The sequence below is a fragment of the Trachurus trachurus genome (assembly GCF_905171665.1).
Source record: "Trachurus trachurus genome assembly, contig: scaffold_88_arrow_ctg1, whole genome shotgun sequence".
NCBI lineage: Eukaryota > Metazoa > Chordata > Actinopteri > Carangiformes > Carangidae > Trachurus > Trachurus trachurus.
In genome coordinates this window covers 50,716-73,703 of record NW_028155119.1, presented here as the reverse complement: position 1 = coordinate 73,703, position 22,988 = coordinate 50,716, and the positions used below count along the sequence as shown (strand labels likewise).

The 22,988-nt window shown below is 47.0% G+C and overlaps 1 long non-coding RNA gene across 1 annotated transcript; it reads left to right on the top strand.

The window, feature by feature from the left end:
- The first annotated feature begins 1,971 nt into the window (after nt 1–1,971).
- Nucleotides 1,972–2,415, top strand: LOC311008025. The gene is made up of 3 exons (XR_014596471.1): nt 1,972–1,999; nt 2,187–2,258; nt 2,354–2,415. It is a non-coding gene; the product is annotated as an uncharacterized lncRNA (long non-coding RNA).
- The last annotated feature ends 20,573 nt before the right edge of the window (nt 2,416–22,988 follow it).

Here is a 22,988-nt window from a genome sequence, read left to right as displayed (position 1 = left end):
CACGTCTGAAAACCATGTACTAACTGATACAACTTTGCCAAAACGTTTATTGATTTGATACCTGTCAGAGCCCCGTGATCTTACATCTCTGCATTTCCTCACGTCTGGGTAATTCTGTAATAGTTTTTCAGCCGTGTTAAAAGTATTTTACGCGCCGTTACGCACGGGGCACGTCTGTCCTGCAGTGCGCTCCTCTCCTCTCCTCTCCTCTCACCTGGCTGCTCAGCTCCGTCTCTCGGTCCCGGTCCCGGACTGAGAGACGTCACCACTGCCTTCACCCGTCTTTGATCCCTCTGGTCAGTGGTCAGAGCGTTTAGATCCGTGTGTCCCACCTGAGCTCTCTATTAATCCACTCGATCATGGGCGATTTGTGTTTATTTATCTAAACAGTGCGCGAGAGAGATGAACACACATGCTGTCATTGTATGCATCGTATCAAATGTCATTCTGTCCCTTCGTCCGTCCAGCTCTCTGTCCACTCTCTTCATGGCGGAAACGATTACACGCGCAAAACCCTCATTTACATATTGCGGTTTGTACGTGTTTTCATTTAGCGGGTTACTCTTAGTAGATCACCTGTTTTGCGTGCACTAACCAAACTCGCAATATTATAGCGGGCGCAAACAATATAACGCCCTCTATCTGGGATCTTAGTAAATCCGGCCCTCAGTGTTGTGTTCCGCAAGGGACCACTTGGGTTTCTCCTCCAGGACCCGTCTGCTGAAGCCAGGCGGATCAAGGACGACCCCACTCTGCAGGACAAGTCCAGGTGCGGCAGAACGCTCTGGCTCTCGTCCGTCAGAGAGGAGGCGATGCCTCCGACATGACAGAGGTGCTCGGAGACTACATCCTGCAGTTTGGGAAGTACAAGGGGAAGTCTTTCAGGTGGCTCTTGATGAATGACATTGGGTACACAGTGTACCTCATCAAGGGGGACAGCTCTCCATTCCGACACACCTCCACTTCGACACCCCGCTGTTCCGAAATACCCCCACTTCGAAACACCGCTACTCCGACACCCCTCCCCCCCCGCAGCTGTCCAAGGTGCTGAACCGCGTGACGTTGTTTACATTCTGCTTTGTGGCTTGTCTGTGAAACATGCGCTGCTCAGGGACTGGGCAGATCTGTCCCACTTGCTTTCTCCCCGACTCCATTGTTGGAGATCTCCACAGAGTAAAAGAAATAGCCTACACTTTTTTTCTCCCCCCCTGCTCCGCTCGAGTGCGGCTGAAGCCGGCTTGAGCTCACAGGGGCGTGAGGCTGCTGCAGCCGCCGCTCGCGCTGACAGCTGACTGAGGGAGATGCTTTGGTTGGGCTTAGGCAATGAAGAAAGGAGTTGGTTAAGTTTAGTAAAAAGACCAGGTAGAGGCTAGACAGGCTAGAAGCATAATGAACATTATATGTCATTAATATGAAGTATTTGCTTGTTTTGCAGTTAATTATGCACATGATCCGTTTGACCCCAAAAAGGAAAAAAGGATCAATGCGCACTGCGCACTGGGGGTTTCCCCCAATAGCCTTTTCGGAGTAGCAGGGTCTTTAGAAAAAATAGAAAACCCCGCTATTACGATGAATGGAAGTCTATTGTCGGAAAGGTGGGGCTTCGGAAAGGCGGGGTGTAACCCTCATCAAGCACGTCCAGAAGCAGGAGGCCATGGGAATCTCCACGACCGAGGGGCATAGCAAGGACAGCCTGAGATCTTTGTCCACTATGCTCTCGGTTTTACTGAGATCCAGTCCCTTCTGGCGTATGAGGCCAAGGAAGTGGGTGTTGCAGCAGGCTCAGCGGAGGACGACCAGCTCGTGGGCTTTGGCACCCGGGCCAAGAGCACCTGGAAGGAGGTGTGGGACAGCAGGGCTGATGGCTACGCCAACTTCATCCTGGGGAGGAACTGCGCCCCAGGGACACGCATGGCCAAGCTGCAGCAGTACCTGAGGAAGAGGCAACAGTCTGCTGCTGCTTCCACAGGTGCCTCAAGTGCCCCAGCCAATCCCACAGGTAAGTTCTTTTATTCATATTTTGTACATGATATGTAAAGTTAGTTCTCGTGTCTGGCCAGAAATAGTGCTTTTAATGTGTATCATATACTGTTTATCTATATAGAAATATACTTTACATGTGATAAATTACAGCTTATTTTAATGCAAACTAAATCTTGTTTTATACACACTTCTATACAACAAAGTAATGGATGGAGATACTGAGTTGGAGAGAGGGATGCTGAGCATAACACCCTCCAAGCTTCAGGTGAAGAGCTGTAAGTACACGTTCTTCTACACAAAATGTCATAATTGATGATGGTTATGTTTTGTATCTGATGTCTCCTCTATTTATCTCTCTGTGTGTAAGCAGGTGATGTGCCAGTAGCAGCAGCTACCACACCAGGAGTGCCGTCAGGAGCAAAGACACGTTCTTAAATTCACGGTTTCAGGACTGGAGTACAATTCTTTGACATGATGAAATTCCCTCCAAACCTGAGCCTGTTTTTAACTATTATGTTTGTGTTCTGGCCACGTTCTAGCCTTGTTCTGGCCACGTTCTGGCCCCGTTCCTTTAATAATACGGCCCTATACTGGAGTTGTATAAACTGTCCTATGGACTATGAATTGATGCCTGCCACCATGAACTGATTTCAACAGCAAAGATTGTAAGTATACACCGTTGTTCTCCATGCATGTTGTTTTAAAACAAATGAAGCAGTCTTGTCTACTAACACTTGCATGTTTGTTCGTTGAGTCATACTGCTCCTCCCACTTAGGTTAGTGAGTAGTGTTGTCGGATTTGTTGTCTGCCATGTAATTAATCAATTTAACTTTGTGAAGTTATGAGAAGTGGGAGTAGCAGGTTTATGGCTGTTTGAGTTCCTACTAATACCAACATCTGATGACATTGTGAACTCTGAATATAAGTGATTCATTTGTTTTTCTTTTGTAGTTCCATCTGCTGCATCATCTGCTCCCCCTCCTGATACAACTGTTAAACTGCAGGCATCTCCAGCTCATGGTAAAAACACAGAAATCCAGTCCATGTAAAGAGGAAGACATCTGTGCCCCTCCCACCACAGTTGGCGTTCCTCATAAAGGAGACTGCAGGTCCAACAGAGGAGGAGAGGACTGAGTCAACTGCAGGTCAGTTCACATTGTAGTATACAGTTGACATTTAACTACATATCTGCTAATTGCATGAAGCATTTCATTCACTTTAGCCAACATGTTTCTATGTTTATATCCTGTACAAATGCATAACAGAAAGATTATATTTTTTTCAGGACCCAGCACAAGTCCTGCTCTCACTGCTGCGCGCAAGGTCCTTACTTTTGAGGACAGAGGTGAAGACAGTAAGACAGTGTATAGAAACCCCCTCTGCAACTCTGCTATAATCATTTCATTTTTGCAAAGCTTTTCACACTAACTATAATGATTGTTCTACTGTTTGTCTCCTTGTTTTATCCAGTCCCTCCAACACAGCTCCCTGTCCCTGTTACTCTGCTTGGGCCTGAGCAGTACAGGCCCCGGGTGATTGTTGGCACCAGTGGCCAGTATTACCTCAGAGTCTCTTCTCGACTCTGCTGCAAGGCCTGTCGGAGGATCTGGTCTGCTGACAGTCCCCGGTGGCTGGAGAAACTGCCCAAGCGCTTCACCAAAATCCTGCCTGCATTCCTGACCTACAAGAAGGCCATCTGCAAGTCTGTGATGGATGAGCTGAGGCGCACTGGCAAGTCCCCCACAGACATGGCAAACCAGGTGAACGAGCTCATGCACCTCAAGTATGAGCGAGCTCACCTGGCGTACCTGCACGCCATCGAGAGTGTCAGGGATGCTGAGGCTGGGGTGTATGGGCAGAAGACAATGGGGCAGTTCCTGAGGAAGGAGAACACACCACAGGCTTTCGGGTCATACGAGGATCCAGATGGCTGGTGTGGGGTCTCTGTGTCGGCCCACTACCTGACTGACTGCCTGCTGGATGAGTACAGACGTCAGGAGCCGGCCATGTCCAAACTCCTCCAGGGAACTTTTGGACAGGTCTTCAGATCTGACCACACCAGGAAAGTGGCGCGGAAGGTAACGCTGGCGTCCGGCGTTATGTCCAGTTACGCCGTGATGAATGAGAACTGGCTCATTGCTTCCTGGGTGATGGTTCAGTCTGAGGCTGAGAAGTCCTTGGAGTCGATGTACCAGGGACTGCAGAAGAGGTACATCGATGCCGGAGTGGAAAAGGCAGGCTACCACTGGATGGACAGGTGAGAACAGCCATGTTGTCTTTTCACTGATATACAATAAACATAAATTGTTTCTTTCATTAATCTAAATTGCACTCCGTCTTGCTTTCTTTGGTGTTTAGGGATTGCTGTGCTCCGTTTAGGATCCCAGACTCTGTTCCTGGGGAACATCTCCACTGGGACGCCTGGAAGACCACCCCCTCCGTTGTTGCTGAGGCCACCTCTGGACCGCTGGCAAACTCATGTGCATCACGCTCATGTTACAACAACAACATCTTGTGAAGCTGGACTTGTTCCACTGCATGAGACGTTTTACCCGAGAGTGCACCTCTGAGCATCACCCTCTGTTCAGCACTTTCTGCCAGCTCCTCTCAGCTGCCTTCTCTGTGGTGGACCAGGATGACCTGAAGAAGCTCCGGGCTTCTTATGAGTTCTGGCATCCAGCCACCCAACCCCACCAAGCAGCACACCCACGAGCACTGCAGGACCAAAGTGCCCCCGCCCATGGAGCTGCTGGACAGAGTGGAGAAAGTGCTGCAACATTTCCACGTGGCAACGGACCCCAACAACGTCCCCCTCTTCAAGGCATTCATGCTGAAGACGTGGCGCATCCAGCGCGTCCACGTTCTCCGTGGTTGCCTGAGTGACCCTGAGCTCAAAGAGGGCATCATGTACAGGTACGGCGGCACCCTGCAGCTCAACCACGTACCTGGGGAAGGTGCAGCAGTCCCCCTCTGGATCCCAGTCAGAGGAACATCACAGCAGGAGGGGTTCCACTGCCACCAGGCTCACTGGGTCACCGGGACCCAAGTCTCCCCTGAGCTGTTCCAGGCCCAGGGCATGACAGGGGTGGCGCGCTGGAACTACCAGCGGCTGGTGGACCTGAAGCAGCCCGGTGTCATCCTCCCTGCTGTCTTCGACCCAGCACTGATTGCTGAGCTGAACTCTGCCTCCCAGAGTGTGACAGGCCAGCAGAAGTACCCTGCTCTCTGCCTCTCTGACAGGGACACTGGAGAGAAGTTCGGCCTTGAGTACAGAGAGCCAGGCTGTCGACCGGTGCCTCTGGACTGGGACAAACACCGGACACAGAAAAGAGACAGAACTGTTTCTCCTCCACCTCTGTCCCCTGTGCCGACACCCTCTCCTGCCAAAGGCCAAGCCCCAGACACAGCACCCTCCTCCAGCCAGACACTGTCCTCTGGCCTGACATTTCCTGCGCCTGTCGGCCCTGTCCTCTCTGCTGGCGTGCTGCTGAAGCACGAAATGCCAGCAGAAGATAAGGATCATCCAGCAGCACAGGGTAAGTTGACATAATTCTTTGTGTATAAAAGTTTGGGTTATGTTTTAATGTAATAACATGATTAACTGAGGATGTCCTATTGCTTTATTATGTTCCAGAAATGTCACAGGCCCTGCCACTGCCGCTGAGGTCATCGCCACGGAGTGCACGCACCGGTCCCATCAAGACAGGTGGGCGTGTGTTTGTGCTGGACCACACACGCTGGACTCCACCGATGAAGGCTGCCATTGATGGCTTGCTGCAGAAGCATCGTGGGGAGGAGGACATGCTGCGGCGTGTGGATCAGGAGTACGCAGACATGGTCCATCAGTCTGCCTCTGAACCCAACAGCTTGCTGCACCCCACAACCAGGCTGCACATATCGCGGTATGTGAAGCACCTGGCAAAACTGCTGAACACCAGCTCCTCCCTGAACACGAGCCAGGAGAAACTCCTGCAGACTCAGCAGCTGTGGCACGCTCTGTCGGAGGGGAGTGAGACTGCCAGTGTGCCAGTGGTCACTCTGAAGCCAGCTGTTGTTAATCCACCTGCTCTCTCCACACCTCTGTCTCAAGACTCTATTGAGAAGATTGTGGAGAGCATCTTGGAGAAGCAACAGAGGCAGCAGCAGCAGCAGCAGGAGCAGAAGAAGAGGCAGACAAAGACCTGTCTCGCCTGCGGACAGCCGAAGTCCCGAGGGTGACGGGTCATCGGTGCACTTCTTTTTCCAGCAGGGGCCTATCCGCTATTTCTACTGCTCCAAGAAAGTGCACCAGGTCTACGCTGCTGATGGACTCTCTGACTCCAGAATGCCCTTTGAAGAGTTCCAGGGGACAGAGTTCTTCCAAAGGGAGCTGGAAGCTGCCAGAAAACGGGCTGAGGAGAGAGCAGACAAGAAGAGGAAAAGGCCGGAGTCTGAGAAAGGAGGCCGCCTCTGCAGATTCTGCCACTTGGAGGTGAAACAGGGACCAAACAGCCCCCACATCCACACCTGCTTCCCTGGAGTGGTGGGGAAATACATCTACTGCCCCTCCAAGGTGTTCTCTCTCTACAAGGAGAAGGGCATGGCCAAGGAGATGACCTGGGGGGAGTTTCAGGCCTCTCCTTTCTATGAGGCAGAGAAGCAGAGATGGGTGGAGGACAGAAAAAAGTGATGTACAGTATATGTTGTAAATATGTATGTAAATGTTGTACATAGTTTGTGATGTTGAATAGAGAGAACCAAGTTATTGTTTTGTATGTTTACATGTTCTCTCTATGCACTGTATCATACTGTACATAAATATAGTAGATGTAAATATAATCATTTGTAAATATCTATCTATCTACTGTATCATAATGTACATATATATATAGTAGATGTAAATACTGTATAATGATTTGTAAATATCTATCTATCTATCTATCTATCTATCTATCTATCTATCTATCTATCTATCTATCTATCTATCTATCTATCTATCTATCTATCTATCTATCTATCTATCTATCTATCTATCTACTGTATCATAATGTACATATATATAGTAGATGTAAATATAATAATTTGTAAATATCTATCTATCTATCTATCTATCTATCTATCTATCTATCTATCTATCTATCTATCTATCTATCTATCTATCTATCTATCTATCTATCTATCTATCTATCTATCTATCTACAGTATTGCACATATTGTTCTTTTGGCTGCTACTTTGTATGCCAAAACAACAACAAAGTGTGTAAGTGAACTTACAGTAAAACAGTGCACAAAGTTTGAAATATTTTGTCATACACATGTATATAGTTGTCTTGACCTTTAATATTCCACGTTTCATCTTTATGTACATCTGTTGCAATCCAACATCATATTCTTGTTTTCCAGTATTCTTTCATGTTGATACAATGTTTAGTTTAGTTTAGTTTAGTTTATTTAGATCCCCATTAGCTTTTGCCACGCAGCAGCTATTCTTCCTGGGGTCTTTTCATCATAATAAATGACAAATACAAACCATTAACACATAAAATACATTAATACATAAAACAAAAAAATACATACAGAAAACACATACTCAATACAAGAAAAAAAAAAAAAAAAAAAAAAAAAAAAAAAAAAAAAACATCCAAGACAAACACTTAACATATGTTACCCGCTCCTACATTGAATCACTACACACAAACTACACAACAAGAATACCAGGACCCAGTTTTACAAATAGGCTACTAATGGTCAAAATTGCGATCAAAATAATAATCTCTTAATTTCATTTTAAAACTAACCATGTTTCTTTGTTGTATAACATAATTCGGAAGGGCATTCCACTCCTTCATAGCTCGATATAATACTGTGCCTTGAGAGAGTGCCCTGGGTAAAATAAAATAACCTCCAGCAGCATGTCGAGTTGAATAATTATGTGTGTTTGAACTAAAAGACAATTTTCTATACAAAATGTATGGCATTTTAGTTGTTATTATATTTTTAAGAAAAACCATCAACAAATATGACAATCTGTGCTTAACATCCAGCCAACCAAGACTGGCATGCATTTGACAAATATTCGACCTTATTCCACACATAAGTGCAACACGTGCTGCTTTATTTTGTATAAGTTGCAGTTTTCTGATGTTGGCTAGTGAGGTATTGGACCAAACAACTGTACAATAATCCATATGCGACAAAACCAGTGCTTGAATGACTTGTTTAGTAATTTGTGTTGTTAAATATTTAGAGCATCTCCTAATCATTGAAAGAATGTTTCCAATTTTGGTTATTATCCTCTTTATATGCATGTCCCATGATAATGTACGATCTATGATGATTCCTAATAATTTTACCTCTTTCACATGTTTAATTAATTTGTTATTGATCATCACATTAAGCTCTGGGTTTGAACGCAGTGAATAGTTTGATCCAATAACCATACTAGTTGTTTTTGACACATTCAAAATTAATCCATTACAGTTAACCCACTCAGAAACCAACTTCATTTCTTCATTTAAATGTCTATTTAATCCATCAATAGTTCTTTCAGCTAAGTAAATTGTCGTATCATCGGCATACATTGTCATGCGAGCTGTTTTTAATGCCAAGGGAAAATCATTGGTGAAGATTGAGTACAAAAGAGGTCCAAGGCAACTTCCTTGGGGTACTCCCTGTTTTACTTGTTTTAAATCTGACTCACTTCCATTAAAATAAACCATTTGCCATCTCTCACTCAAATAACTTTTAATAATTAACAAAGCTGATGATGAAAACCCATAATGTTTCAGTTTTGCCAATAATAATTCATGATCTAGAATATCAAACGCTGCCGAAAAATCCAGGAAGACAGCTCCTATCATTTTCTTCTGCGAGATTTCATTGCACCAGTCATCTAACATTTGTGTCATAGCTGTTGTTGTAGAATATTTTTCCCTGTAAGCATGCTGAAAATCTGTAAATAAATAATTATTAGAAAAATATGACTGAATTTGCTCATACACAATTTTTTCCATGATTTTACTCAAAATTGGCAATAAACTGATAGGTCGACTATTTGACTCAGAAAACTGCAACTTTTTGTTTTTGGGAATTGGTATTATTTTTGCAATTTTCCATCCTTGTAGCCATATATTTTTAGTCAAACATAAATTAATTATATGTGTTACCACTGGGGCCACAATACCAACAATAGGTTTCAATAACCTTCCATCAAGAAAATCAACCCCAGGTGACTTATTCTTACAATTCATTAATAATAACTCAACTTTAGAAACTGTAACAGTCTTGAAATCAAAAATACATTCTTTACCTTCCATAATTTGGTTAATTAGTCTATCTGCAAGGTCAGTATCGTTATGCTGTACAGTACTTTTTAACTTATCGATTTTATTAATGAAATAATTATTCAAATGATTAGCAATGTCCTTGGGTTTGGTCAAGAACTCTCCTCCAGTTTCTAAGTAAGATGGTGAAGACTTGGTGTGGCCCTTAACTAAAACATTTAGTGTACTCCATAATCTTTTACTATCGTGCTTCATTTCCTGAACTATGTTATCATAATATTCTTTTTTTCTCCTCCTATTTAACTTTGTAACAAAATTTCTTAATTTACAATAAATTTGCCAGTCTGATTTAATACCAGATGATAAAGCAATCTGTTTTGCCTGATCTCTTTCAATCATATGTTCTTTTGTTTCTCTGTCCAACCATGGTGAGTTAACAGTCCTCACTGTGGCTTTTCTCACAGGTGCATGTTGATCTATAACACCTGTTAATGTATCATCAAAAACTTTAAAGGCAGCTTCAGGATCTTCAAGCAACAGAATATTTGATATCTTAGCATTGTAAATATTAAAACTGTCAATATGATCAACATGTTAATTGTTCTGCCTAATTACTTAATTTTTTTCATACCTCAATATCTCAGAGTAAAATTTAATTCTGTAGTCTAATAATCTATCTATCTATCTATCTATCTATCTATCTATCTATCTATCTATCTATCTATCTATCTATCTATCTATCTATCTATCTATCTATCTATCTATCTATCTATCTATCTATCTATCTATCTATCTGTCTATCTATCTGTCTATCTGTCTGTCTATCTATCTGTCTGTCTATCTGTCTATCTGTCTGTCTGTCTGTCTGTCTGTCTGTCTGTCTATCTATCTAGACTATTACACATATTGTTCTTTTGGCTGCTACTTTGTATCTTTGTACAAGGTAACAAACTACAAACAACAAAGTGTGTAGTGAACTTAAAACAGTAGGATGTACACTTTCCAATAAGATGATACTATAATAATTAAATAATGGTGCAATTAAATAATTAAATTAATAATTAAATAATTCATAATACAGTTTTTCTCAGTCGCTTTGGTGCTATTCTCACATCACTCTTAACATTTGCACAACAGTTAGTGCATTTCTCAGAACAATTATCACAAACTGCAAAACCTAGTGGATGACCTGCAAAAGTGCGTCACTAGCTCAAAATGGATTGTCCATCCCTCAAAAGCAAGTACTCATGTCAATGAAACTGTCAGTGTCGTCAAAATGAGAAGTCCTGACACCATCGTTTATGAACAAGATGGTCAAATGGCTTTGTCATGTTTTCATTAGGACACTTTATTCTCTAAGTGTTTTCCAATGCAAAAAGTGATGATACTACCTGATGCTCTAGACAGCACTATACACTACTAGTACAGCCATGTGAAAACTACAGTAAAGTTACACATTACTGTATTTAGTGGAGATACTGAATATGTATGTTTCACATTTCTACTGCATATGCAATTCTGAAAGGAAAAATACACTACAGTCATCTACAACAAACATAAGAAACACTCTTTGGGTACAACTTTACATAAACAATGTTGCAGTACATATAGTAACTGAACCTACAGAGTACTGTAAATCATTCCTGCACATCCAGACGTTCCAGTCACATTTTCATCTACATCACTCTGAAACAGATTCAATATTCCCAAAGATACAGTAATGTCATCCTTACATTGTATCTCTTTCAACCTTATGCCATTGTTTGTAATGGGCTCAGTCTCTTCCACCTCTGTGAGGTTGTCTTGTAATCCTATGTGATGCAGAGTAAAATTATAGTACGTAATGTACAGTACATGTACTGCAAGAACCATTATTACTGTAGTGTACAATACTGTCAAAGTGCTTCCTACTTGTAAAATGCTGTAGTACAGTACCGTACTGTAAAGATGGGAAATCTTTACTGTGGTTGCTGTAATCCATTACAATACAGTAAATCTGTTCTCTAGTGAAGCTGTAAGTCTAAATGTAAATGTACAAAGTTCTTGTCCCACTGTTTCTTACAGTAAGGCCTGACACAATGACAGCAGTGCAGATTGTTTAGTGCTGAATTACTGTCCAATACTATACATACCTGTTGTTCCTTACTCTAAATGTTTGAATAATTGAATTCACAGTGCTTCTCCCAACATTTAAAATTAGTTTGACAGATTTTGAAAACTAGTTCAACAATTTTGTATGTAATGACTCAAGCAATGAAATGAGGACTATTAGTTTTTTAGGGAAAGACTATTCAGTGTTCAAAAGTATAGTTCATTTTGACTGACATGACATAAACAAATGATAATGTTGTAAAACAGCAGAGAATTGTATGAGAGCAACTGATACATGTCCAAAAGCATTTGCAATTTGTTCAGAGGAAGGAGAAACTGCTACTATGATGTGGACAAATGACTACATGTTGTGGAGGTTGAACTAATAGTTCTGAGAACTTTCATTCTGATCTGAGAATAGCACCAAAGTGACTGAGAAAAACTGTAATATCTGGTTGGTCTGCTTATCATGGTGCAATTAAATAATGGTGCATCAAACATTTCTCAAGTGTTTTCAAAGCTTTACAGAAATTTGATGAAGCTCCACTTGGGATTCGAACACGGGTCTGTGTGGAGTTTGAAAAAAAGAAAAAAGGTTGGCTGTTTCTCCGTTACGGGAATTCACAGCTGGCCTTCGCGTGTTAGGCGAACGTGATAACCACTACACTACGGAAACTGTGCTGCTGGGATGCTCCTGCGTTTGACGCGGGGAAACCCACCAGCGTAGACTGAGCCTGACAAACCTTGGCCGTGCTCTGTTAGCAGTAAACAATGATTTTCTCCGGAATCGTCAGACTGAATCAGGCATTTATTTGGCCAAGCGTAACAGCTTTTTCACCTTGGCACGCTGACTGTCGCCGACATGGAGCAATTTTGAGTCATCTCTTTGTGGGCTGTCAACTGGAGGATTCCCAGTAACTGCCCGATGACTCCCTTCTAAAACCATGGAGATGGAGCCTTGTTTCCGCCCGGTTTCGAACCGGGGACCTTTCGCGTGTGAGGCGAACGTGATAACCACTACACTACGGAAACTGCCTTCTGACAGAAAGCCTGCTCCGGACGTGGGGAAATCCACCAGCGCGCAGTGAGCCTGATAGATTTTCAGTAGCACAAAACAAAGAGACACTCCCCGTCGGGGAATCGAACCCCGGTCTTCCGCGTGACAGGCGGAGATACTGTCCACTATACTAACGAGGACTGACGAGGCTCATCTAAAGCTATGGGCGGAGACCGGACAAACTGGGCAATCCCTGTGGAAACTAGCGGTTGGGATAGGCGGTCTCTCTGCTGGTCCGTCCTCCGAGCCACGTCAGCCATGTCCATGGACCACTGGTGCAGGTTTCAAATGTACCGCTTTGCGGTCTCTACTTTGAAGGGCAAGTACAAGTACTAGTCATTGGGCGCTTGGGCTCTGTACTCAAGTAACCTGAATTTTGTAAAGGACGGCTGACTAAAGGATTTAATGGTTACAGTGCTTCAAATGTCTGAGTTTTCGCATCTGCAAATCCACACTGACTGTGGCAGACTTCGACTGGACTTCATCCAACCTTCCAACAATGCTAACTGTAAGCCGACACGTCAAGATGACACCATCAAGTTCGCTGTGCGCAGTAGGGACCTGACTTCACCTTGTTTTGCAAATCCACAGAAGGAGAAGCTTGTTTCCGCCCAGTTTCGAACTGGGGACCTTTCGCGTGTTAGGCGAACGTGATAACCACTACACTACGGAAACTGTGCTGCTGGGATGCTCCTGCGTTTGACGCGGGGAAACCCACCAGCGTAGACTGAGCCTGACAAACCTTGGCCGTGCTCTGTTAGCAGTAAACAATGATTTTCTCCGGAATCGTCAGACTGAATCAGGCATTTATTTGGCCAAGCGTAACAGCTTTTTCACCTTGGCACGCTGACTGTCGCCGACATGGAGCAATTTTGAGTCATCTCTTTGTGGGCTGTCAACTGGAGGATTCCCAGTAACTGCCCGATGACTCCCTTCTAAAACCATGGAGATGGAGCCTTGTTTCCGCCCGGTTTCGAACCGGGGACCTTTCGCGTGTGAGGCGAACGTGATAACCACTACACTACGGAAACTGCCTTCCGACAGAAAGCCTGCTCCGGACGTGGGGAAATCCACCAGCGCGCAGTGAGCCTGATAGATTTTCAGTAGAACAAAACAAAGAGACACTCCCCGTCAGGGAATCGAACCCCGGTCTTCCGCGTGACAGGCGGAGATACTGTCCACTATACTAACGAGGACTGACCAGGCTCATCTAAAGCTATGGGCGGAGACCGGACAAACTGGGCAATCCCTGTGGAAACTAGCGGTTGGGATAGGCGGTCTCTCTGCTGGTCCGTCCTCCGAGCCACGTCAGCCATGTCCATGGACCACTGGTGCAGGTTTCAAATGTACCGCTTTGCGGTCTCTACTTTGAAGGGCAAGTACAAGTACTAGTCATTGGGCGCTTGGGCTCTGTACTCAAGTAACCTGAATTTTGTAAAGGACGGCTGACTAACGGATTTAATGGTTACAGTGCTTCAAATGTCTGAGTTTTCGCATCTGCAAATCCACACTGACTGTGGCAGACTTCGACTGGACTTCATCCAGCCTTCCAACAATGCTAACTGTAAGCCGACACCATCAAGTTCGCTGTGCGCAGTAGGGACCTGACTTCACCTTGTTTTGCAAATCCACAGAAGGAGAAGCTTGTTTCCGCCCAGTTACGAACTGGGGACCTTTCGCGTGTTAGGCGAACGTGATAACCACTACACTACGGAAACTGTGCTGCTGGGATGCTATGGGCGGAGACCGGACATACTGGGCAATCCCTGTGGAAACTAGCGGTTGGGATAGGCGGTCTCTCTGCTGGTCCGTCCTCCGAGCCACGTCAGCCATGTCCATGGACCACTGGTGCAGGTTTCAAATGTACCGCTTTGCGGTCTCTACTTTGAAGGGCAAGTACAAGTACTAGTCATTGGGCGCTTGGGCTCTGTACTCAAGTAACCTGAATTTTGTAAAGGACGGCTGACTAAAGGATTTAATGGTTACAGTGCTACAAATGTCTGAGTTTTCGCATCTGCAAATCCACACTGACTGTGGCAGACTTCGACTGGACTTCATCCAGCCTTCCAACAATGCTAACTGTAAGCCGACACGTCAAGATGACACCATCAAGCTCGCTGTGCGCAGTAGGGACCTGACTTCACCTTGTTTTGCAAATCCACAGAAGGAGAAGCTTGTTTCCGCCCAGTTTCGAACTGGGGACCTTTCGCGTGTTAGGCGAACGTGATAACCACTACACTACGGAAACTGTGCTGCTGGGATGCTCCTGCGTTTGACGCGGGGAAACCCACCAGCGTAGACTGAGCCTGACAAACCTTGGCCGTGCTCTGTTAGCAGTAAACAATGATTTTCTCCGGAATCGTCAGACTGAATCAGGCATTTATTTGGCCAAGCGTAACAGCTTTTTCACCTTGGCACGCTGACTGTCGCCGACATGGAGCAATTTTGAGTCATCTCTTTGTGGGCTGTCAACTGGAGGATTCCCAGTAACTGCCCGATGACTCCCTTCTAAAACCATGGAGATGGAGCCTTGTTTCCGCCCGGTTTCGAACCGGGGACCTTTCGCGTGTGAGGCGAACGTGATAACCACTACACTACGGAAACTGCCTTCCGACAGAAAGCCTGCTCCGGACGTGGGGAAATCCACCAGCGCGCAGTGAGCCTGATAGATTTTCAGTAGCACAAAACAAAGAGACACTCCCCGTCGGGGAATCGAACCCCGGTCTTCCGCGTGACAGGCGGAGATACTGTCCACTATACTAACGAGGAGTGACGAGGCTCAACTAAAGCTATGGGCGGAGACCGGACATACTGGGCAATCCCTGTGGAAACTAGCGGTTGGGATAGGCGGTCTCTCTGCTGGTCCGTCCTCCGAGCCACGTCAGCCATGTCCATGGACCACTGGTGCAGGTTTCAAATGTACCGCTTTGCGGTCTCTACTTTGAAGGGCAAGTACAAGTACTAGTCATTGGGCGCTTGGGCTCTGTACTCAAGTAACCTGAATTTTGTAAAGGACGGCTGACTAAAGGATTTAATGGTTACAGTGCTTCAAATGTCTGAGTTTTCGCATCTGCAAATCCACACTGACTGTGGCAGACTTCGACTGGACTTCATCCAGCCTTCCAACAATGCTAACTGTAAGCCGACACGTCAAGATGACACCATCAAGCTCGCTGTGCGCAGTAGGGACCTGACTTCACCTTGTTTTGCAAATCCACAGAAGGAGAAGCTTGTTTCCGCCCAGTTTCGAACTGGGGACCTTTTGCGTGTTAGGCGAACGTGATAACCACTACACTACGGAAACTGTGCTGCTGGGATGCTCCTGCGTTTGACGCGGGGAAACCCACCAGCGTAGACTGAGCCTGACAAACCTTGGCCGTGCTCTGTTAGCAGTAAACAATGATTTTCTCCGGAATCGTCAGACTGAATCAGGCATTTATTTGGCCAAGCGTAACAGCTTTTTCACCTTGGCACGCTGACTGTCGCCGACATGGAGCAATTTTGAGTCATCTCTTTGTGGGCTGTCAACTGGAGGATTCCCAGTAACTGCCCGATGACTCCCTTCTAAAACCATGGAGATGGAGCCTTGTTTCCGCCCGGTTTCGAACCGGGGACCTTTCGCGTGTGAGGCGAACGTGATAACCACTACACTACGGAAACTGCCTTCCGACAGAAAGCCTGCTCCGGACGTGGGGAAATCCACCAGCGCGCAGTGAGCCTGATAGATTTTCAGTAGCACAAAACAAAGAGACACTCCCCGTCGGGGAATCGAACCCCGGTCTTCCGCGTGACAGGCGGAGATACTGTCCACTATACTAACGAGGAGTGACGAGGCTCAACTAAAGCTATGGGCGGAGACCGGACATACTGGGCAATCCCTGTGGAAACTAGCGGTTGGGATAGGCGGTCTCTCTGCTGGTCCGTCCTCCGAGCCACGTCAGCCATGTCCATGGACCACTGGTGCAGGTTTCAAATGTACCGCTTTGCGGTCTCTACTTTGAAGGGCAAGTACAAGTACTAGTCATTGGGCGCTTGGGCTCTGTACTCAAGTAACCTGAATTTTGTAAAGGACGGCTGACTAAAGGATTTAATGGTTACAGTGCTTCAAATGTCTGAGTTTTCGCATCTGCAAATCCACACTGACTGTGGCAGACTTCGACTGGACTTCATCCAACCTTCCAACAATGCTAACTGTAAGCCGACACGTCAAGATGACACCATCAAGTTCGCTGTGCGCAGTAGGGACCTGACTTCACCTTGTTTTGCAAATCCACAGAAGGAGAAGCTTGTTTCCGCCCAGTTTCGAACTGGGGACCTTTCGCGTGTTAGGCGAACGTGATAACCACTACACTACGGAAACTGTGCTGCTGGGATGCTATGGGCGGAGACCGGACATACTGGGCAATCCCTGTGGAAACTAGCGGTTGGGATAGGCGGTCTCTCTGCTGGTCCGTCCTCCGAGCCACGTCAGCCATGTCCATGGACCACTGGTGCAGGTTTCAAATGTACCGCTTTGCGGTCTCTACTTTGAAGGGCAAGTACAAGTACTAGTCATTGGGCGCTTGGGCTCTGTACTCAAGTAACCTGAATTTTGTAAAGGACGGCTGACTAAAGGATTTAATGGTTACAGTGCTACAAATGTCTGAGTTTTCGCATCTGCAAATCCACACTGACTGTGGCAGACTTCGACTGGACTTCATCCAGCCTTCCAACAATGCTAACTGTAAGCCGACACGTCAAGATGACACCATCAAGCTCGCTGTGCGCAGTAGGGACCTGACTTCACCTTGTTTTGCAAATCCACAGAAGGAGAAGCTTGTTTCCGCCCAGTTTCGAACTGGGGACCTTTCGCGTGTTAGGCAAACGTGATAACCACTACACTACGGAAACTGTGCTGCTGGGATGCTCCTGCATTTGACACAGGGAAACCCACCAGCGTAGACTGAGCCTGACAAACCTTGGCCGTGCTCTGTTAGCAGTAAACAATGATTTTATCCGGAATCGTCAGACTGAATCAGGCATTTACTGTATTTGGCCAAGCGTACCAGCTTTTTCACCTTGGCACGCTGACTGTCGCCGACGTGGAGCAATTTTGAGTCATCTCTTTGTGGGCTGTCAACTGGAGGATTCCCAGTAACTGCCCGATGACTCCCTTCTAAAACCATGGAGATGGAGCCTTGTTTCAGGCATTTACTGTATTTGACCAAGCGTACCAGCTTTTTCACCTTGGCACGCTGACTGTCGCCGACATGGAGCAATTTTGAGTCATCTCTTTGTGGGCTGTCAACTGGAGGATTCCCAGTAACTGCCCGATGACTCCCTTCTAAAACCATGGAGATGGAGCCTTGTTTCCGCCCGGTTTCGAACCGGGGACCTTTCGCGTGTGAGGCGAACGTGATAACCACTACACTACGGAAACTGCCTTCAGACAGAAAGCCTGCTCCGGACGTGGGGAAATCCACCAGCACCCAGTGAGCCTGATAGATTTTCAGTAGCACAAAACAAAGACATACTCCCCGTCGGGGAATCAAACCCCGGTTTTCCGCGTGACAGGCGGAGATACTGTCCACTATACTAACGAGGACTGACGAGGGTTAACTAAAGCTATGGGCTGAGACCGGACATACTGGGCAATCCCTGTGGAAACTAGCGGTTGGGATAGGCGGTCTCACTGCTGGTCCGTCCTCCCAGCCACATCAGCCATTTCCATGGACCACTGGTGCAGGTTTCAAATGTACCGCTTTGCGGTCTCTACTTTGAAGGGCAAGTACAAGTACTAGTCATTGGGCGCTTGGGCTCTGTACTCAAGTAACCTGAATTTTGTAAAGGACGGCTGACTAAAGGATTTAATGGTTACAGTGCTTCAAATGTCTGAGTTTTCGCATCTGCAAATCCACACTGACTGTGGCAGACTTCGACTGGACTTCATCCAACCTTCCAACAATGCTAACTGTAAGCCGACACGTCAAGATGACACCATCAAGTTCGCTGTGCGCAGTAGGGACCTGACTCACCTTGTTTTGCAAATCCACAGAAGGAGAAGCTTGTTTCCGCCCAGTTTCGAACTGGGGACCTTTCGCGTGTTAGGCGAACGTGATAACCACTACACTATGGAAACTGTGCTGCTGGGATGCTCCTGCGTTTGACGCGGGGAAACCCACCAGCGTAGACTGAGCCTGACAAACCTTGGCCGTGCTCTGTTAGCAGTAAACAATGATTTTCTCCGGAATCGTCAGACTGAATCAGGCATTTACTGTATTTGGCCAAGCGTACCAGCTTTTTCACCTTGGCACGCTGACTGTCGCCGACATGGAGCAATTTTGAGTCATCTCTTTGTGGGCTGTCAACTGGAGGATTCCCAGTAACTGCCCGATGACTCCCTTCTAAAACCATGGAGATGGAGCCTTGTTTCCGCCCGGTTTCGAACCGGGGACCTTTCGCGGGTGAGGCGAACGTGATAACCACTACACTACGGAAACTGCCTTCCGACGGAAAGCCTGCTCCGGACGTGGGGAAATCCACCAGCGCGCAGTGAGCCTGATAGATTTTCAGTAGCACAAAACAAAGAGACACTCCCCGTCGGGGAATCGAACCCCGGTCTTCCGCGTGACAGGCGGAGATACTGTCCACTATACTAACGAGGACTGACGAGGCTCAACTAAAGCTATGGGCGGAGACCGGACATACTGGGCAATCCCTGTGGAAACTAGCGGTTGGGATAGGCGGTCTCTCTGCTGGTCCGTCCTCCGAGCCACGTCAGCCATGTCCATGGACCACTGGTGCAGGTTTCAAATGTACCGCTTTGCGGTCTCTACTTTGAAGGGCAAGTACAAGTACTAGTCATTGGGCGCTTGGGCTCTGTACTCAAGTAACCTGAATTTTGTAAAGGACGGCTGACTAAAGGATTTAATGGTTACAGTGCTACAAATGTCTGAGTTTTCGCATCTGCAAATCCACACTGACTGTGGCAGACTTCGACTGGACTTCATCCAGCCTTCCAACAATGCTAACTGTAAGCCGACACGTCAAGATGACACCATCAAGCTCGCTGTGCGCAGTAGGGACCTGACTTCACCTTGTTTTGCAAATCCACAGAAGGAGAAGCTTGTTTCCTCCCAGTTTCGAACTGGGGACCTTTCGCGTGTTAGGCGACCGTGACAACCACTACACTACGGAAACTGTGCAGCTGGGATGCTCCTGCGTTTGACGCGGGGAAACCCACCAGCGTAGACTGAGCCTGACAAACCTTGGCCGTGCTCTGTTAGCAGTAAACAATGATTTTCTCCGGAATCGTCAGACTGAATCAGGCATTTACTGTATTTGGCCAAGCGTACCAGCTTTTTCACCTTGGCACGCTGACTGTCGCCGACATGGAGCAATTTTGAGTCATCTCTTTGTGGGCTGTCAACTGGAGGATTCCCAGTAACTGCCCGATGACTCCCTTCTAAAACCATGGAGATGGAGCCTTGTTTCCGCCCGGTTTCGAACCGGGGACCTTTCGCGTGTGAGGCGAACGTGATAACCACTACACTACGGAAACTGCCTTCCGACGGAAAGCCTGCTCCGGACGTGGGGAAATCCACCAGCGCGCAGTGAGCCTGATAGATTTTCAGTAGCACAAAACAAAGAGACACTCCCCGTCGGGGAATCGAACCCCGGTCTTCCGCGTGACAGGCGGAGATACTGTCCACTATACTAACGAGGACTGACGAGGCTCAACTAAAGCTATGGGCGGAGACCGGACATACTGGGCAATCCCTGTGGAAACTAGCGGTTGGGATAGGCGGTCTCTCTGCTGGTCCGTCCTCCGAGCCACGTCAGCCATGTCCATGGACCACTGGTGCAGGTTTCAAATGTACGGCTTTGCGGTCTCTACTTTGAAGGGCAAGTACAAGTACTAGTCATTGGGCGCTTGGGCTCTGTACTCAAGTAACCTGAATTTTGTAAAGGACGGCTGACTAAAGGATTTAATGGTTACAGTGCTTCAAATGTCTGAGTTTTCGCATCTGCAAATCCACACTGACTGTGGCAGACTTCGACTGGACTTCATCCAACCTTCCAACAATGCTAACTGTAAGCCGACACGTCAAGATGACACCATCAAGTTCGCTGTGCGCAGTAGGGACCTGACTCACCTTGTTTTGCAAATCCACAGAAGGAGAAGCTTGTTTCCGCCCAGTTTCGAACTGGGGACCTCAGCGTGTTAGGCGAACGTGATAACCACTACACTATGGAAACTGTGCTGCTGGGATGCTCCTGCGTTTGACGCGGGGAAACCCACCAGCGTAGACTGAGCCTGACAAACCTTGGCCGTGCTCTGTTAGCAGTAAACAATGATTTTCTCCGGAATCGTCAGACTGAATCAGGCATTTACTGTATTTGGCCAAGCGTACCAGCTTTTTCACCTTGGCACGCTGACTGTCGCCGACATGGAGCAATTTTGAGTCATCTCTTTGTGGGCTGTCAACTGGAGGATTCCCAGTAACTGCCCGATGACTCCCTTCTAAAACCATGGAGATGGAGCCTTGTTTACGCCCGGTTTCGAACCGGGGACCTTTCGCGTGTGAGGCGAACGTGATAACCACTACACTACGGAAACTGCCTTCCGATGGAAAGCCTGCTCCGGACGTGGGGAAATCCACCAGCGCGCAGTGAGCCTGATAGATTTTCAGTAGCACAAAACAAAGAGACACTCCCCGTCGGGGAATCGAACCCCGGTCTTCCGCGTGACAGGCGGAGATACTGTCCACTATACTAACGAGGACTGACGAGGCTCAACTAAAGCTATGGGCGGAGACCGGACATACTGGGCAATCCCTGTGGAAACTAGCGGTTGGGATAGGCGGTCTCTCTGCTAGTCCGTCCTCCGAGCCACGTCAGCCATGTCCATGGACCACTGGTGCAGGTTTCAAATGTACCGCTTTGCGGTCTCTACTTTGAAGGGCAAGTACAAGTACTAGTCATTGGGCGCTTGGGCTCTGTACTCAAGTAACCTGAATTTTGTAAAGGACGGCTGACTAAAGGATTTAATGGTTACAGTGCTACAAATGTCTGAGTTTTCGCATCTGCAAATCCACACTGACTGTGGCAGACTTCGACTGGACTTCATCCAGCCTTCCAACAATGCTAACTGTAAGCCGACACGTCAAGATGACACCATCAAGCTCGCTGTGCGCAGTAGGGACCTGACTTCACCTTGTTTTGCAAATCCACAGAAGGAGAAGCTTGTTTCAGCCCAGTTTCGAACTGGGGACCTTTCGCGTGTTAGGCGAACGTGATAACCACTACACTACGGAAACTGTGCTGCTGGGATGCTCCTGCGTTTGACGCGGGGAAACCCACCAGCGTAGACTGAGCCTGACAAACCTTGGCCGTGCTCTGTTAGCAGTAAACAATGATTTTATCCGGAATCGTCAGACTGAATCAGGCATTTACTGTATTTGGCCAAGCGTACCAGCTTTTTCACCTTGGCACGCTGACTGTCGCCGACATGGAGCAATTTTGAGTCATCTCTTTGTGGGCTGTCAACTGGAGGATTCCCAGTAACTGCCCGATGACTCCCTTCTAAAACCATGGAGATGGAGCCTTGTTTCCGCCCGGTTTCGAACCGGGGACCTTTCGCGTGTGAGGCGAATGTGATAACCACTACACTACGGAAACTGCCTTCCGACGGAAAGCCTGCTCCGGACGTGGGGAAATCCACCAGCGCGCAGTGAGCCTGATAGATTTTCAGTAGCACAAAACAAAGAGACACTCCCCGTCGGGGAATCGAACCCCGGTCTTCCGCGTGACAGGCGGAGATACTGTCCACTATACTAACGAGGACTGACGAGGCTCAACTAAAGCTATGGGCGGAGACCGGACATACTGGGCAATCCCTGTGGAAACTAGTGGTTGGGATAGGCGGTCTCTCTGCTAGTCCGTCCTCCGAGCCACGTCAGCCATGTCCATGGACCACTGGTGCAGGTTTCAAATGTACCGCTTTGCGGTCTCTACTTTGAAGGGCAAGTACAAGTACTAGTCATTGGGCGCTTGGGCTCTGTACTCAAGTAACCTGAATTTTGTAAAGGACGGTTGACTAAAGGATTTAATGGTTACAGTGCTACAAATGTCTGAGTTTTCGCATCTGCAAATCCACACTGACTGTGGCAGACTTCGACTGGACTTCATCCAGCCTTCCAACAATGCTAACTGTAAGCCGACACGTCAAGATGACACCATCAAGCTCGCTGTGCGCAGTAGGGACCTGACTTCACCTTGTTTTGCAAATCCACAGAAGGAGAAGCTTGTTTCCTCCCAGTTTCGAACTGGGGACCTTTCGCGTGTTAGGCGAACGTGATAACCACTACACTACGGAAACTGTGCTGCTGGGATGCTCCTGCGTTTGACGCGGGGAAACCCACCAGCGTAGACTGAGCCTGACAAACCTTGGCCGTGCTCTGTTAGCAGTAAACAATGATTTTCTCCGGAATCGTCAGACTGAATCAGGCATTTACTGTATTTGGCCAAGCGTACCAGCTTTTTCACCTTGGCACGCTGACTGTCGCCGACATGGAGCAATTTTGAGTCATCTCTTTGTGGGCTGTCAACTGGA